Raw genomic sequence first — 17038 nt, 5'->3', positions numbered from 1 at the left:
CCTTGTCAAATGTTCTCAGCATCTCAAACGCCACACGGAACCTACCCTAAGTTTAACTGGGCACTGGCAGGCAGGGACATAAATTTAAGAAGGTAATAGTTATTCCTTGGCTGTCTCCGCCGTGGCCTGAATTGGCCTTAGAGGCATTTGGGTTAAAAGGACAGCTTGTTTGGCATATTTCCTTTCCATTGATGTGGTCTTGGTCAGACATGGCGGTGACAATTACCGTGGGCCGCGCTGCTGTCCAGTCTCGGAAAGCACTCGATTCAATTTCCTGGCTTGTTGAGAGAATGTTTCTCACCATGTTTTATTTGTTCTTTTCTGTCCAAATCACCCTCTCTCATCCCTCTGGAAGAATAGAGAGTTGGTCTGTTTAATCAACTTTGTATTTTACTTCAAAACCCGTGCAAAAATAAAGACCCCTCTCCCCACACTTGCAAAGCTTGATGAGGCTCACTGTTCCACCGTTGAACAGATCCAGATTTAGGCCATTTCCGGACACCTACCACCCCTTTGCCTTGTCCTCAATGTCCCAGCCCATGCGTTCCAATAACCACAGCCTCTCCTTTACCCGTTGGCAACCGAGGCAACATCCAGCAGTGTCGCGGGTGAGCAGGATTTCTGTATTCCAGCTGAGGTTGAAGTGAAATGAGAGAATGTCAAAAAAGAGTAGAAGAAGAAGAAGAAAAAAACTTGAGTTATAATAACATCTTCGCTAAGCGAGTGCTTGCTGCATGGCTTTTCAGCCTGTTGGATGTGGTTTTATGATTTAGAGTTGGCCCGTTCCTTAACAGTTTGAAACCCTAGAATCTACAGATGCTTTTGTAATGCTACTGAGGTTGCATTGGGAAAGAAGGAAAACAGTAGGATTGGATAAGCAATTGTTGTGCTCGGGGTTTTGGTCGTTTTCATATCTCAGTGATGCAACGTCTGTCACATCAATTGCCAAAAAATGAGCTCGGAGAATGGCTTGGAAGCGAGCAGATTCCTCTGCTCGGAGATGCTTCTCGAGCAATGTGATGAGAAGAAAGCACATCCGGAATGGATTTATAAAAATGTGTCCCATGATGCCACCCAATCAGATTGATCTAGGAAGTGTTGCTCAGAGACTCCGGTTTCTGTCCAACATGTTAACAGAGTCATAATTGGCCGCGTTTGAAAAAAATATGCGCCAGGAGATTGTGTTTTTTCCGATTATTCATCAGATTTTATAAACCAGAAAATCTGTACATCTGCTGTCAAACCGATGCCAAGGTTATGTACGTAATAAGAACAAACAAAAAAACCTGCTCACGATAGGACATGATTTATTCTTTATTTTTCTTCATTTGTTCCCTTTACAGTCTAGGGCAACATTACCACGGAGGCTGAAAATACAAACCTTTTTGCAAAGGATTATTGTTCTGTTGTTGTTATTGTTGCGTGTCTCAGTGCGAAAAATGCTCCGTCACAATGGAGGCCAATTGCACTCGTGTTTCCAGTCATGGCACGGATGGAAACCTCACAACTAAAAGCGTAATGGGAGAACCGCAATGTTTTTTATTTTGCAGCTTTTGCTTGCGCTAACCTTTCCGCCACCACTGCATCCAGCCGAGTCCCATTACTTACATATGTCAAATTGTAATCAAACATATGCCACCCATATGGCAAAATAAGCCGGTGCAGAATGAAGTTTTACAGAGCCTGACGACTTCCACTTCTCAGACTTCATGAGATGAGATATGTCTTTGGGCAGGAAGTTAGTCATCATGAAGTATTAAAAGCTGCGCGGATAATGAGCCTCAAAACAAAGTCTGACATTATTACGGCTAAGGGAATCCACAACGTCAGAAGTAGACGGAAGTGAGTCAGCTCGTAAAGAGATATTGGATTGCGGTACTGCCGATGCTAAGTGAGACAGGTCCACAGGTACTGCTTCTTTTAGTTCGTGGAGCGAGTGGCGATGCCGTTTGGCCACCTTGGCGGATGACGGCACTGCTGAAGTCGCTATTTGGGGGTTGGGAGAACATTTAAATGCTGTTTAGTTTGTCGTCTGTAGGTCGTCATTATTTCGGGTCCTCATACTTTTTGTGGCATTTATGTTTTTCTAATGTGAAAGTGGGGGGTGGAGGGGGCTCGGCTCAACGAAGGTTGGGAAACACGGTTCCAGATCCATCCAGCCAGATATGCAGGCGAATGGCAAAGATAGCATGAGACGAAACAACAGCTGTTACTTTCAAAGAATGTTGTCTCTACGTCCTCTTCTGAATCATCATCGGCATCATTGAGAGGAACTCGATCATTGTTTGAAAGAAATGGAAACTTACCGGTAAATGCATTTTCCTGCAACAAGTTGTGATGCGATCGTCGCACTTGCCCCAGAACGTTTGGCATGCAAAGAATCTTCGATCCAAAACCAAACGCTGCCCGCTTTCCAAACAAAGCACAGGCAAAAGCCATTTCGACAGATTTCTCGTGCTGTCATCTAAAAGACACAAATGGCTTGGAATGATATAAAATAGTCAATAAGCAGCTGTGAGAATGATGCATTCCATCACATTCAAATCAGCACAGACAATTATGAGTACTTTTCCAGACATTTTATGACTGTCTGCCTGATGGATTTTGTCAGTGTAAAAGGCTCACAATCTTGGCTGATCCAAGATCACGAACGGAATGTGTCACATTGCCCAACACACGCCGGTGTTGCTATGAAGGGCATTTGTTGATATTCAGTTCACCCACAAATATGGCCGACTGGCATCAAGCATTCTTCTTGTGAGGGCCAAAAAAAAAAAAGTACCTAAGTGACAGTACATGGCCCTTAAACCCGATATGAAGGATTATTGAACCAATGGCTTTGTTTGTGTCCATCAATGATACGTTCACGGCAGCCAGTCTTGATGACTAAATATTGGAAAGGGGGAGGTCACAGTTGAATTAATAGTCGCAACTCCACCTTTGCTGTCATCTTTCTTCCTCGGTTTTCCCCTCTGGGAGTGTGATGGGAAATCCATGTGAGGACAGAAAATATTCCATTTGCTTTTTTTATTCTGTCACGTGACAAGATCCTCTCTTATTTGATCACCCTTAAAACAAAAACAAAACTATGATCTGTGCTTGACATTCTTTCATCGATTGTTCAAATTCTTTCTTAAAGATATTTTTTCTATTTTCGTCATTGTTGGAAATTTGAGCACCAGCTTCACCCATGTCAAAACCTTTCACCTGACTATAGATTAAAAGACGACGGCCATCATTCATGCTATTATTGACTGTATAGCTGCTCCTTTTTCTGCGATGACGCTACAGTCATTGAAATGTTGACCTTGTCATGTCTTCATGAAAAAAATAAAAATAAAAAAGGAAAGCAGCATGTCTGCTCTCGCAAGAGCTCATTCGCGATAGATCAAAGTTGTGTTTGGGCTGGACAGACTTGGCTTGTCTGGTGAGCCTAAGAGGAAAGGGTTGATCTTTGACCCGCAGTACTTCAGTGTGACCATCCCATGAAAGTCAACGGTATTCATTTCCTGCCGATGATGAGCATCTGTTGCAGATCCCATTTATCATTCAAACCATTTCTCTTTCTTATTGTTGCTTCTTAGCGGCGTACTTTTTGTAAATGATGATGTGCTCCGTACAATGCAGTCTTCATAACTCTTTGTTCAGTCATGTTGAAGTTTTAGAGTTTGCCAAGTAGCCTCCACATGGCGAGTACAATTTCTCTTTGCCCCTATCTGCTCCAAACTCGGATTAAAACCTTACCAGCTAAACTGCTGTTCCGTTTAAGATCGAACAAATTCACGTAACTTTAAATCAGCCTATTTAATGACATACATTGTTGCTGCATAAATGTTTGAAAATGAACTCACTCATTACAATTCAGTTGCAGGCATCTTCTTCTTTTTTTTTATTTAACTACTTATTCCACAGCACAGGTTTTACTGCTTACTGTCTTGAAGGTCTGTATTTTTCTGATTTAACATCAAGCCTTGCCCAAAACTGCATCTTCATTTCTCAGTTTAAAAAAATTCGGACCCACCCACTCAAAAAAAAAAAAACAACAACAACAACAACACAATTTGGGCATGAGTTATTGTGCCACTCAGCTTCGGGGGAAACCGGGATGAGATGTGCAGGAAATATGAGAAGCGCTGATGTCCATGGCCATGTACAATGCGTTTTGTATGCTCTGTCTGCAAACTTGATGTCTGACCTTAAAATGCCATTCCATTTCCAATTACTGAGCCTGTTTTTCCAAAAAGCCATTTCCAGTCAATCTATAATATAATAATAATAAAACAGTGCTTAAATATGACCTGCAATCGGGTGTTTAATATAGGCCAGATACAATCTTGGCTCTCACCGAAAGGAAAGAGACTCGGAAACTGTCTCATCTTCTCCTTTTGAGTGTTTGCTGCCAGTGCACACATGGATGTGTTTAACACTTGCTATTGTTTTAAATTAAGCCTAAAAGCGTAGCCCTTTTTTATTGAGTTTGGGGAACCCGTACTAGCGTTCTAAGAAAGGCAATGAAAATGCCAATAAGTCATCCCAATAGGGGGTTAACATTTTTGATACCGGTCCAAGCTGACTGTTATTTTCCATGCATCGGGAATGATCATTATTGGAGGAAAGGTAATTATATTCTGTATCTTTTGTACCGCAGAACAGATGTCAAAGGCATGAACTGTGTAGTATCTTATTAACGGGTGACATTACATATATACTTTGACAAACTCATCTCGTGTTTGTGCCGGATTCATCTGGCTCCTTCAGTTTGTGAAACATTTTCGAACTGGCTCCCTTTTGCGACGCCACTTGAGTGGCGACTGAAATGAAGATAACGAGCACAGTTGTCATTTGATGCGAGTTTTCCAAACGGATCTCGCCTTTAACCTTTGTTGTACTCCTGAAACAGAAGCGTGAGATCAGCCTTTGACCCAAACAATTCCACCAGCAGTGCCTGCTCACGCCCGCTCCACGTGCCGCCACTTGATACTTACTGTAGGCCCATAATGAGAGCTCTTAATCTCCCGCTGGATCAAATGCCCGGGAAAGCATCGGCTAAAACACAGTCAAGTATTTCTCTTGACTAACTCCAGGCGGTTATTTACACTGGTCTTACACAACAATACAGTACATACAAGGGCTGGCATATGCCCGAGTAGGCGTCTTGCCCAGCAATGAACCAGACACTGCGGGACTGAAGTAATCACTCCCCTCGCTACACACTCAGAGGCTAGTCGGGCTAAGACAAACCAGGAGAGCTATAGTGTTCATTTCATTTCATCTCCAAACAGCTTTTGAATGAGGAGCTGGTGTGGAAGTTTAAAAAAAAGTTTTCAAAAATAGTTTCACATTTTAAGTGTAAAAATCGCCTTGGATTGTCCAATATATATCCTCATATACAGAAACAAACACATGGGACGGATGCGTGGGTCGTTTTTGACCCGTTGACTCAATCACAGATGCGATCTTATTCTTCCAAAAGGACATAAAATGATTGCGAGTATGTGAACTCGATCAATAGAGTGCAGTGTAGTATGTTTGTTTTCAAAGGATACCTCCGTAAGCATCAGACTGTTTCTCCAGAGTAGCAGTGAAACCAGCTGTGGGACTAGCCCTGTACGTGCAGCTACTGTTCAAACACACACTCCCCGTCTGCCGGGTGTGTATGCGTGTCTCTGTAACTCAGTGTGAGTTGGTGCTGACAGCACCGGGCCTTGCATTGTTAACGGATCTGCAGACGGTGGCCCCAAGGTCTCCTGCTTCTGCTTCCTCTTCTCCTTTAACGGCGTTTCTGCATTTGGCCAAAATACGGGACGTCATATATGCGGCCAGCGGTCTGAAATCATGTGTTCTAATAGTCGTGAGAACGATTGATGTCATGAAAAGAGGATCTCACGCAAACAGCGGACGGGGAGGAATACGGTTTGGGTGTGTTTTTGAAAAATGTTTACAGTATAGATGCAAGCACACGCAGTACTTAGGAATGGATCGATTCTGCGGTGTTGATATTCTGTCAAAGGATGCAGCGAGGCAAAGTAAGAGGTGCGGTGCCGTAATTTTCAGGGTTGGGATGAGAATTCTTTTTGCGATGAAATAGATTGAGTTGTTTGTGTTATCCCTTGCACGCAACAGAAACAATGCACTTTGTCATATTAAAAAAAAAACACATTCCAAAGGTTACGAGAAAATGAGTAAAAACAACTCGATCAAGTTTCTCAAAGGAAACTCCGTCAAACTGCAATGTTACTTTCTATGAGGCCAAACCTCCCGTGACATGCCGAGTCGATGTGTTTTAAGCAGGGGCGGAATATTGTTCCAGTTAAAGGCTTCTGTATTCCCTTAAATTATTCCGCAGCTGTATACCAACCAAAATAAAATGTTCTTACATGACCAATGGTCATAAAACTTAACCTGCTGCGCCAGTGGCACTTGTGGCTGTCTATCCGACATGAGCCCGACACGCTATTTTTTTGAAATTCTTTCCACATTATTTCTCTGCTAGGACGTTTGCCTTCTCCCCAAAAGCACACATGCATATAACTCTCTCTTCAAGGCAACTGATTCATGTGAAATGTTTGCTCGGTTTGATCAGTTGGTTGTTGGGCAAAAATCCCGACAGATAGTTGAGATTTCGGCATTCGGGGACTGTGATGATATAAAACCAAACTGGGCCAAAATGTCTGTTTTGTTTCCCTTAGTGAGGGAATCCTATCTTCAGATCCGTCAGCGGTTGAAAAGTATAATCCTGAAGATTTGTAGGATTTTTGTAAATCATTTTGCTGATGGATTTCCTCCGTCTGATGGGACACGGATTCAAAGTGACTTCCAAAGAACACCAGTTCAAAAGCTTTTTGTCCCTTTGGCAATTTCAATCTCGGTAACTAACTCCGTCTCGATTTGTGTCTCTGTAGGTTGTATATTTACATTTGTCTTATCTGGCTTGATTTTAAAGCCGGCATATTGAGGGAGTAAGCACTTAAAAAAAAAAAATCAAAGATGTCATTTTTAGGCCCTTGTCTGCTTTTGGATCTTGGGGTGGTTGCAACCCACACAAACGGCTGACTTTGAGCATGACTTCCATTCGTTCCAACCAGCGCATTCATTTCCAACACGCTCCAGTCCAGCTTTTCTTTACTTTTTTTTTTCAGTGGGACTTTGCAGCCAGAGGGTCATGGATTTGAGTCTAGCGGTGGACAAAATTGTCTTTTGGGGAGAGGTTAGAGAGGTACAGAGTATTATCCAGAGAGAGGAGAGACTTGTAACATTCAACATTTAGATGTAAAAAAAAAAAAAAACAACGTTATCAGACTCTAGACTTATTGTGGACCTCAAGATGATTGAAAAAAGATCTCTCACCTGAAACAAACCTGGTGCCAAATCAAGACGCAATGTTATGCTTTGGACCATGTGGCTTTCACACCAAACCCAGAATGAGCAGAAATACTATCTGCACCACATGTCTATAGTATGCGCGTGATAAGGTCAGCCCTTACACACCTTCCTCCAAAGCCCAGCGGCCATCCAGATGAAACTAATTAACTGTTGTTCGCTGCCGCTGTGAAATGACAGCGAGGGGGAGAAGGTTGCTGGCGGTTGATGGGTTTCCCAGTCTCACAGGCCCCACCCCATGCTTGGTGTCTTGCAGCCGCCGGCTCTGAGGGCGAGTGGTGGGTCTGTAACGCAGTGGGGATGACCTAACACCTGATGGGACACCACCGCGTGTGATCTGGAAGGGAAAACTGTCCGAGATGCTATCCCAACAAGCTATAACACAGAAACAGAAGGGAGGGCTGACTATGATGCTCCTAAGATGGTCACTGAGACTCGGCACAAGTGGCAGCACTTCCTAGAACTATACACTGAAAATAAAAATTCATATAATTACCGAGACATGAATGAAACCCAAATTTATCTCTGGAACCCCTTTTAATGAATCTTAATAGACAAGTTGATGCTGGGCGAGTTGTTATAGACATACCCATATTTAATTCAAGCCCAGCTGGAGTTCCCTCACAATAAATCAAATCTGCTTTTATGATAAAGGCTCCGAAGAACAGTCTCATTGTTTCAAAGACATGGTGTGACTCTGGCAGTATTGTTTGCGCTGGAGATGTTTCAGAGTGGATTTTTTTTTTTGACAGAAAGCTGAAATGTGATTGAGGCTGTGTTGTCTAGAAGAGCAGATGGAGCCATTTGATTCAACATATTGTCATTAATGCTGTTCACAAAATTCTTCTGAACAATAACCCTTCCAAGGTAAACCGTGACCATTTTGTTCCGAAGAATGACTTTTACAAATGTTTATTATGTGACTGCATTTGAAAAGTAGGCGTGTTCAAATCTCATGTTTCTCAATTGGTTGTCCTTGGGGTGCCACTCAAGTAGCACTTTACCTAGTTTGAATTTTTAGAGAAACCCCACGAGGTCCATCTTTCAGCTTCCCCACAGAGGCTTAGTCAAAAATGCACATTTGGGTAAACAGAGCTGACACCATTCATCTTGTAAATGGCAGTGCTGGAAAGAAGTACAGTAAATTCCTGTCTCTCTTTTCGCAGATGTGCCATCTGCATTCAATTTCAACAATATCATAAAGATTTTGCTTCTCAATTAAATACTGTACGTTGTATTGTGGGCCATCTAAGTGTTTTTTGTTTTGGTAGGATCCTTGAATCAATACAAGATGCAAGGAGCAGTCGTAAAAGCTCTCGAATTGTCCACCAGAGTCTATAGCAGGCCCCTGTTTGATGAAGTTCCAAAAAAATCCCCCCCGACCCCACCACTCGTCAGTCGACCAGCTCGGGTTGTCTAACCTTCACATTTCCCCTTTTCTGCAGTGCTTTGATGGCTGGGTGGAGAGTGGAGAGGGCCTGAATTTGGTCAACCCGGTGAAGAGGAAGTTGCAAAGAAGGTCAGGAAATGGTAAAAACCCTCACCAAGGCCAGGTGATAGATTGTTTTTCCCACACCCTGTTTTCCGAATTGTTATAACAGAGCAGGAGACCTGTTGTTATCTTATATCAACATAAACTCTAAAGGTTTGTAACTAGACTTCCACTTTGTGGTTGCTCTTTGGAATACCCGTCCCAATTTGGGTCGTGGGTGAGTTGGAGTCTATCCCAGCTGTCTTTCGATGACAGACAGGGTACAGCCTTGAGGGCCATCAGCCAATTGCAATCTAGCGTTGACAAACAACCAGTGACACTCGCACTCGGTCTGAACTGAAAATCTGGGGCATGTGGGTGACGTGTAATCTCCACACATGAAGGCTGGAGTCGAGAAGCATCTAATGAGCAGCATCTGAAAAGGCTTCAACCAAGGTGATGACACTGTCTCTTGTCATGTCATCACTTTGCTCCGTTAGAGACCCCCACCCCCCACCACCGCCCCCCGTGGTTAACTCAGCGATGAGTGTATTACCTCACCTCAAATGAAGTGGACAGGAGTACATGTTTGCAGATTAAATTTACTCAACGCGGAGGAAGAAAGTCAAAGAACGAGGCAACGATGTAGACAAACCTGCTGCAAAAACACTGATGCCTTCATAATTCTTAATAGAGTTCAATGGAAGCCCCCCTGCGACAACAGATTTGAAATAACAAATCTCCGTCTTCCTCTTTATTATTCTCTGTGTTATTCCCAAAACGCAAGCTGGCGTGTGAGTGAAGCTCAGCAATGGCTTCTCCAGCTCAGGCACGGATACTAGCGTTCATCAAATCAAAGAGCAGGGCCTGCCCATTTCTCTTTCATTCCAAAGACTCGAATAGTCCAACATAATGCCTTTCTGTATTTGAAGATTTATGTTAAGTAAAGCTAAACCTTAGTTGCAGATGCTGTAGTTTTATGTTACTTGCGTTGTATTGCAGCACAGTCTCATGAATCACTCTTTTGTGCCACTTTGGGTTCTTTATTTTTGTGTTTCTACATTATTGCAACATCTGAACTTATTGTACCAGTAATGACTAGAGATATGAGCGCTGCTGAAAGAGAAAAGTGGGCTGAGTATCAAGGGCAGGTTAAGTTTTGATAAGGTTCATGTGCTAAAAATGTAATATCACTGGAGTGTAAAGTTTCTGCTGCTGCATATGGCCGTTCTTTTAAGATTTTTGTCTTGCATTACTGTTTTACTACATTTGCATTTTTTTTAAATAAGAAGACATTTTCAGAATCCTATTGTAAAAAAAAAATGAATGAGATTTTAAGACGATGATTTCTTTATGATGGGGTCTCAATAAATTGAAATGACAATCCGCACATTGCAACTTTTTCTTTTAATGGACAAAACTGCATATTTTTTAAAAACTGGCTCTGAGGTGATCCTGTTGAAGGTCTGGCTTCTCTTAGTACAAAGAAAGTATTAAATAAGATATGTTAATGCATTCCCCCTCCCTCCCCACACACACACATACAATTTAAAAGAATTCCATATCAATAAATTCACCAAGCAATCAAGTCCTTTCAGCTTATTAAAAACTACTGATGTGGGAGTGGCCAAGGGCGTGGCCAGAGAATGACAGGGGTGGCTATGGCCGCCACTGGCCACCAGGTAACTCCGCCCTTGGTCAAAGCCAGTTCAATTAATGTGCGTACTTTTAACTGACCTTGTTACATCTGCAGGTCGGAAACTTGGACCTGAACGCTTTCAAATCAACGTTCGCCGCAGACGATAGAACGATGACTCGCTTCATTGGTTTTGAAAAGCTCTCACTATGATAGGTTTCCATTCAGGGCTTCCATTGGAACATCTTTGCGCAACTTTGAATCCAACACATGCGAATGTAAGTAGCAAAACATTGTTTCTCCATCATTGAGCCATACGCCATACAAATGGAATGTAGTTGTATGTCCAGCAGGGCTATGAAAGTCCAGCAGCAGTGTCCCTGCTGACCCAGTGGCTAATGGCAGTAAGTGGATTCCAAGAAGGCCCGGGTCACTGCTTGCTCATATTTAGTCCACTAAAGTTACCTCCATGTGGCAGTGGTGACACCACGGGGAATAGAGTGCTGGGCCTCAGGTTAACCAGGTAGCCAATTTATTCACCGATGGAGTTGATGGCGGTCAACCAAAAAATGAGAATGATTCCGTTGTTTTGGAATTTTAAGTGCAAATTAAAGTACCACGTCTGTGGGCAATGTTGAATATTTTATAATTAGCTTGTGGATAACTGCTACTACTGCATGTCTTACAGTGATCAATTCCAATTCTACAATTTTATTCTGTGGTCCCACGAGGAAGTCAAATAATCGTGCTTTTTGCTGCAATTCTTGGCCCTCGTGAAATATAATTTATTTACCTTCATGGATTTTTCCAAGTCTATGAGTCGCATCATCCAATAGCCTCGCCTTCTATAGTAAATTAGCTTCACTATTCTGGATTTAAAGTACATGCCACTGTAGTCATACAGGTTGGGGTCCATCAAATTAAATTGGAAAAAATATTCTAAAAGTCATACAAACACCTGGAATAAGACATCACAAAGAACATTTGCTGAAGTCTTGTAAATCTTCAGCATATCTTCTGCGACTGTTCATCAAAAGGTTTAACTACACATTTGTTTTTGTTTATATTTTACCACCACATGGGGGGCACTAAATGGAAAGATGGAGGCAATGACCATCGAACCGTCGACAGAAGTCAATATGACTTAGTTAATGTCATCGTGTACGGGTATTCTTTTTTTAAAAAAAAAGTTTTCAGCCTCATTACTCACGTATTATGAACAAATGTAAAATATTTCATGCTGGTGAGATCTGCACTCTGGAACTAATTATTTATGCTTTCATTATTTCCAATGGAGAAGAAATTGTTTTGAAATCTGAACAAATCAGAGGCTGACAAGTCCTGGAACGGATTGCGGTTGACCACAAAGGTTCCGTAAGAATGAGTATATGAGATATAGAAGGGATTTCGAGGATTTGTAATCAGACAAAAACGACAGCTCCCTTCTTTCGTTCATTAAATTATTAATACATTTTGAATAGTTAAATAATGCGCTGAAGCCCTGGAGGGATATCGTGTTTATCTTCGAGAGAGGCTTTGTACGTGTAGGTGCCACTTTATTTTTGGCATGTTCTGGGAAACGTCTTGACACGTTAGGTGGAGGAGCTCCTGGAAAATCAGGATCAACACCACAGGGGGGCTGACATGTGCTGGAACCTGACCATGACAGTGGCAGATGTATCCTTTAGACCTGGCCTCCCCAAGACCTGGTCCATGAACCTACATATATCCCACAAGCCATGTTTTGACACCCTGTCAGTCTTGTTTTTTTCCGCTTTTTTTTTTTTAATGTAGTAGTGTTGGGGTGGGTCTTGATATGAGGAGGAGCGCAAGGTGGCTGCACATGTGTAAACTTGCTGTGGCTGTTTATGTTTCTAATCAAGCACTAGTTGAGCCATGATCGCCTGCATTTCCCACCTGGGATATGTGATGGCAACCCATGTGATTTTGGGGATAGAACAAAACAAACAAAATCAAGAGGAGGACTATTCCATTTGGGGCGCACGACTCACTTTGCAAAGAATGATAATCAAGAAGTGACCCGATTTTTTTTTTTTCGACTGCGACAAGTCCCCTTACAAGATGATGCAGTTGAGAAAAGCAAAGGTCACATTGGGATGGCGATATATTACGTATTGATCGGACACAAGTCTACCCGGGTCGGACACGGCGGATAGAGGACAGATCTGCGAAAATGTCTACACAACACATTAAACTGTCAATGTGGCTGTGGCTCACAAGACAGAAACCATGCGGCGGGGCCCAAGACAAACAAACTCTAAAGTGGTTCACCTTTGCCAACGAATAACAGTTAGCTTAACGCTCAAGGGTGATGACTTTGGGATATCTCAAGTGTTTGAGGAAATGCAGTACAAGGTCACGAAGAAATGGTGGCTAATAGCGATGCATCTGACAAGCGATGTGCCAGGAAACGAGATGCGGTGGGGCTTTTTTCGTCAAAATGGTTCTCCCCATGAGCAGTCATTCGTCGCCTGCGGCTCGTACGGTATGTTCGCAGGTGTGGATGTGAGGGGGGGGGGGGGGGGGGGGTTGCAGTGTGACGGCCCAGAAAGCTGTTTGATTTTGGCTCTCGGCACAAAGATTCTAATGAGTGATGAGCCGCCGGGGCCGCTTCACAGCCAGATCGAGACCGAGAGAAAGGATCATCTCTGAACTGGATCCATCTGAGCAGAGGGAAATGCCCACAGGTCCAAAGTCTGCTCGGCTGTCTGGCACGGTGTCAAATCTGTCGTTCCCCCAGGGAGGAACGCGCCTCAAAGTCGGACCAAAAGCCTCTGCCTGTGCAGCGGGTCTCACATGCAGGTGTCAGACAGACTGATTAGTCTGCCGGGCTTTATAATTAGACGACATTGTTAGCCTTGGAACAGCGCAGATGTTGCTCTGGCTAGTTGAAAGAAGCCTGTTGAGAAATTCATTTCTCAAATTCGTACATGTCAAGGAAGGATATTATTTAACAGTTGTCATTTTATATAGGGTCGCTACTGTTTGGGCCTTTTTGTCATTTGTCCGAGCCTGTCGACACCGACTTTTTTTCATTGGTGCGCAAGCTGCACTGAAAACCAAACTTGGAAACAGCTGAGTTTTGAGAGCAAAGATTTTCCCCCAAATGTTTTTACCAACCAGGCTCCTTTGGATGATACCGCACCGTCCATCTCTTGAGACAGTTTTTCTTTCAGACGTGTCACTCTCCGGTCATATTAATGGCTTTGAGTTTTACTAGCTTATAGTTGAGGAGGTAGTACAGTACAGTATATTTGAGTGTGACTACACACACAGGACAAATCTTGAATTTTATTTGATTATTGTTGCGTCTTTTATGACTTTCTTCAAGCTTCTGGTTGGCTGCAATAATTTATCATGGGAGATTATTCCACACGGGGTTAAAAAAAATGGTGTATTTAAAAAAATGATTTCCCCCTTGCTCCTTGCTCTTGCCCACTCCTTTCCCACCCCAATTCCACCTTCATCTCCTGACAGGGGAGTGAGGAACAAAAGAGCTCCTGATGTCTTCTCAGAGAGAGGTTAAAATGCAAAAGTCACATTTTGTTAGAGCTCGCTGGATTTAAGCGGGTGAGGCACTGCCAAATGTGGAAAGTCTCTCAGTCTCCCCCACCCCTCAAAAAAATAATTACACTGGTGGAGGTGAAGCAAGGGAGACAGATGAGCAAAAGGGTGAAGGAAGGAGGAAAGCAACATGGGGAAAAGATGGTTTTTGAGGGGGGGGGGGGTATGGAAGGCGCTAAATGTTTGAAAAAGTAGAACCAGCTGTTATCTCAGGGCGAGGAGGAGTGGGAGCTGAGGCTACGTCATACATTTAATAGACTGAATCAAGTGTTGTAGATGGCCTTATCTGGCAGATGAATGTCTTTCTCACATAGGTCAGACAAAAGACGTTAGGAAAAAAGTTTTGAGGGCCATGTTGGAAAAAAAAAATAATTATCATTTATTAAACAACAAAAAAAAAGTTGCCGGTAAAGCATTGGTGGTGAAACTCAACTTAAATGTGATTATGTTGATCAACACTATTCTTAAATGTGACTCCTTTCCATTTTAGCTTGACCTCAAAACGCCATGACATCATGCTTCTTTTATAAAAATAAAAAACGTCTGCTCATGCAAAATCAGCAATGTCGTGCTTTGATGCAACAAGGCAAGTGAAATAAGCGTTTCACGCCGCACACAGACATTGTCATTGGTTTTCCTCGATGGTTCCATCTTCATATATCTTGCCTCTCCTCTATTTTTGACAGGCATCCACGCACTCTAAAAAAAGCGCTGGCACTATATGATTGTCATTTGAAATACATCCACTACACTGTATTTGAAAGCCACAATTGCCGGTTCATACGCAAGCTTGTTTATTCTTAAAAAAAAGAGAATATAAATTTAGCAATATCATGTTATACCTAGAGACTCCCTTTGCCCGAATATAGCGGTTGTTGACGTGACTATGATGTCACCACCAAGCCAGTGAATCCCACTCGCCATTTATTGTATCATGCACATGTTGACCAAAACGGCGGAACTTCAAACATTTTTTGACTGGTTGATGTGTCAAGCAGAAGTGTGTAAGCGATAAAAAAAAAAACAACATTTTAAGATTTCCCTCATGACTTTTAAACTGCGACCTCAGCTTCAGAACCTTCACAGGAGGCCTTCTGGTTATTCCAAAGCTTGAAATTAAAGGTGAGCGAGCATTATTCATTGCAGCACCGTGACTGAGAAAAAAACGTGCTCGCGGAGATAAGGCATGCAAAATCATTGACATCTGTGACATCGCTTCATAAAACTCACTTTTACAGGCTGTTTTTTTAAAAATGTGATGTCATCTTCTCCAAAGCGTTCCACTTTCTGGCCACTATGAAGCAACTTCGCACCGTCATTGACGAGTTGCGGATAAACTCAAGGCAAAGGAGATGTGTTGCACCGCATGAGGCAAATGGCGGCCATACCTGTTTTTCTCATCTTTTGGCTTCAAAAGATTTACCTTGAGTTCCCACTCCAGACATTTGTATAAAATACCTTTTAAAAAAACGTTTTTTTTTCCATTTTACTTTCCCATTTTTGTTTTAAACAAGTCATTATGTTATGTTGTAAACCGGAATACGGCTACAACACATCTATCATTTTAAGAAGACAGTCTAACAGCTTGCAACGTGCTCTTTACCTTCCCACAGGGAGGGAAACAGTAGTCGGCGCACATCCTCTTGAGCTTATGGGTATGTTTATTCTGAGTGTTAATGGCCTGTGGTGGAAGTTTGTGAGCGAATACAATCATGACATTCCCGAGCGGGAAGGCTCGTGTCCTCCGTGTGTTCCCGTGCCGTTTAATCAAGGGCCGAATGCGTACACTTTGCAGAGCAGTTTTGTTTATTATGGTGAATTAAGCTTTGAGTTTAAGAACATCCGAGGTGCTTCAGTCGAAGACAAAAAAACGGTTTGCCTTTGTAAAAGATCAAGGAAGGGGAAGCGTTTCATTTTATCTTTGAAGAACACCAAGTGGGCGCAATTAATCGGTGATTGTCGTGCTTTTTCTTCATTTCAAGTTTAGGATTTATTACTTCACGAGTGAACAAAATAAAGCAGTTTTGAAGTTATGCTAGAATATATGATTGTCATGGGCGGCCCGGTAGTCCAGTGGTTAGCACGTCGGCTTCACAGTGCAGGGGGACCGGGTTTGATTCTAGCTGCGGCCTCCCTGTGTGGAGTTTGCATGTTCTCCCCGGGCCTGCGTGGGTTTTCTCTGGGTGCTCCGGTTTCCTCCCACATTCCAAAAACATGCGTGGCAGGCTGATTGAACACTCTAAATTGTCCCTAGGTGTGAGTGTGCGTGCGAATGGTTGTTCGTTTCTGTGTGCCCTGCGATTGGCTGGCAACCGATTCAGGGTGTCCCCCGCCTACTGCCCGAAGACAGCTGGGATAGGCTCCAGCACCCCCCGCGAACCTAGTGAGGATCAAGCGGCTCGGAAGATGAATGAATGAATGAATATGATTGTCATCACCAATGCAACTTGAAATCCTTGTGCTCTAATTGCAATGTTACAAATTGTATTCATCCAGTTTTATGCAGTGGCTATCTCCCACATTCCCAAAACATGCATATGAGGCCAGATGATAACTCATATGCTTGATTAGTTACATATGCAGTGCATGCTGAATCAGAAATATATATTTTTTTCTGGTATGAAACTATATGGGTCTTTTTTTTTTAAAAGAAACGTTTACTTGATAAAAATGGGTGCACATCTGCAGAAAATGGAACAGCTGAAGTGTATGTTCTGAATTCAAAAATACGAGAAGCATTGTTCTGATTGTCGGGCAATAACGTGACTATATTTTACTGTGAATCTTCATGCTTAGATGAACTTTTGTGTCTTTCTAAATAATTTGGACACATATGAGGGAAAATTCAGACTTTTTTTCTTGAACCTGTTCGATTGTTCGCGATTACCTAACGTTGTCTTCTGAACAGGCGTCATTGGTTCTCCGAAATGTAATGGAAAAGAGAGTCTTTTATAACGTCGGATGAG

This window comes from Hippocampus zosterae, chromosome 20 (genome assembly GCF_025434085.1).
Source record: "Hippocampus zosterae strain Florida chromosome 20, ASM2543408v3, whole genome shotgun sequence".
NCBI classification, from domain to species: Eukaryota; Metazoa; Chordata; class Actinopteri; order Syngnathiformes; family Syngnathidae; genus Hippocampus; species Hippocampus zosterae.
The sequence above is the reverse complement of the archived record's forward strand: the minus strand, read 5'-3'. Positions refer to the sequence as shown.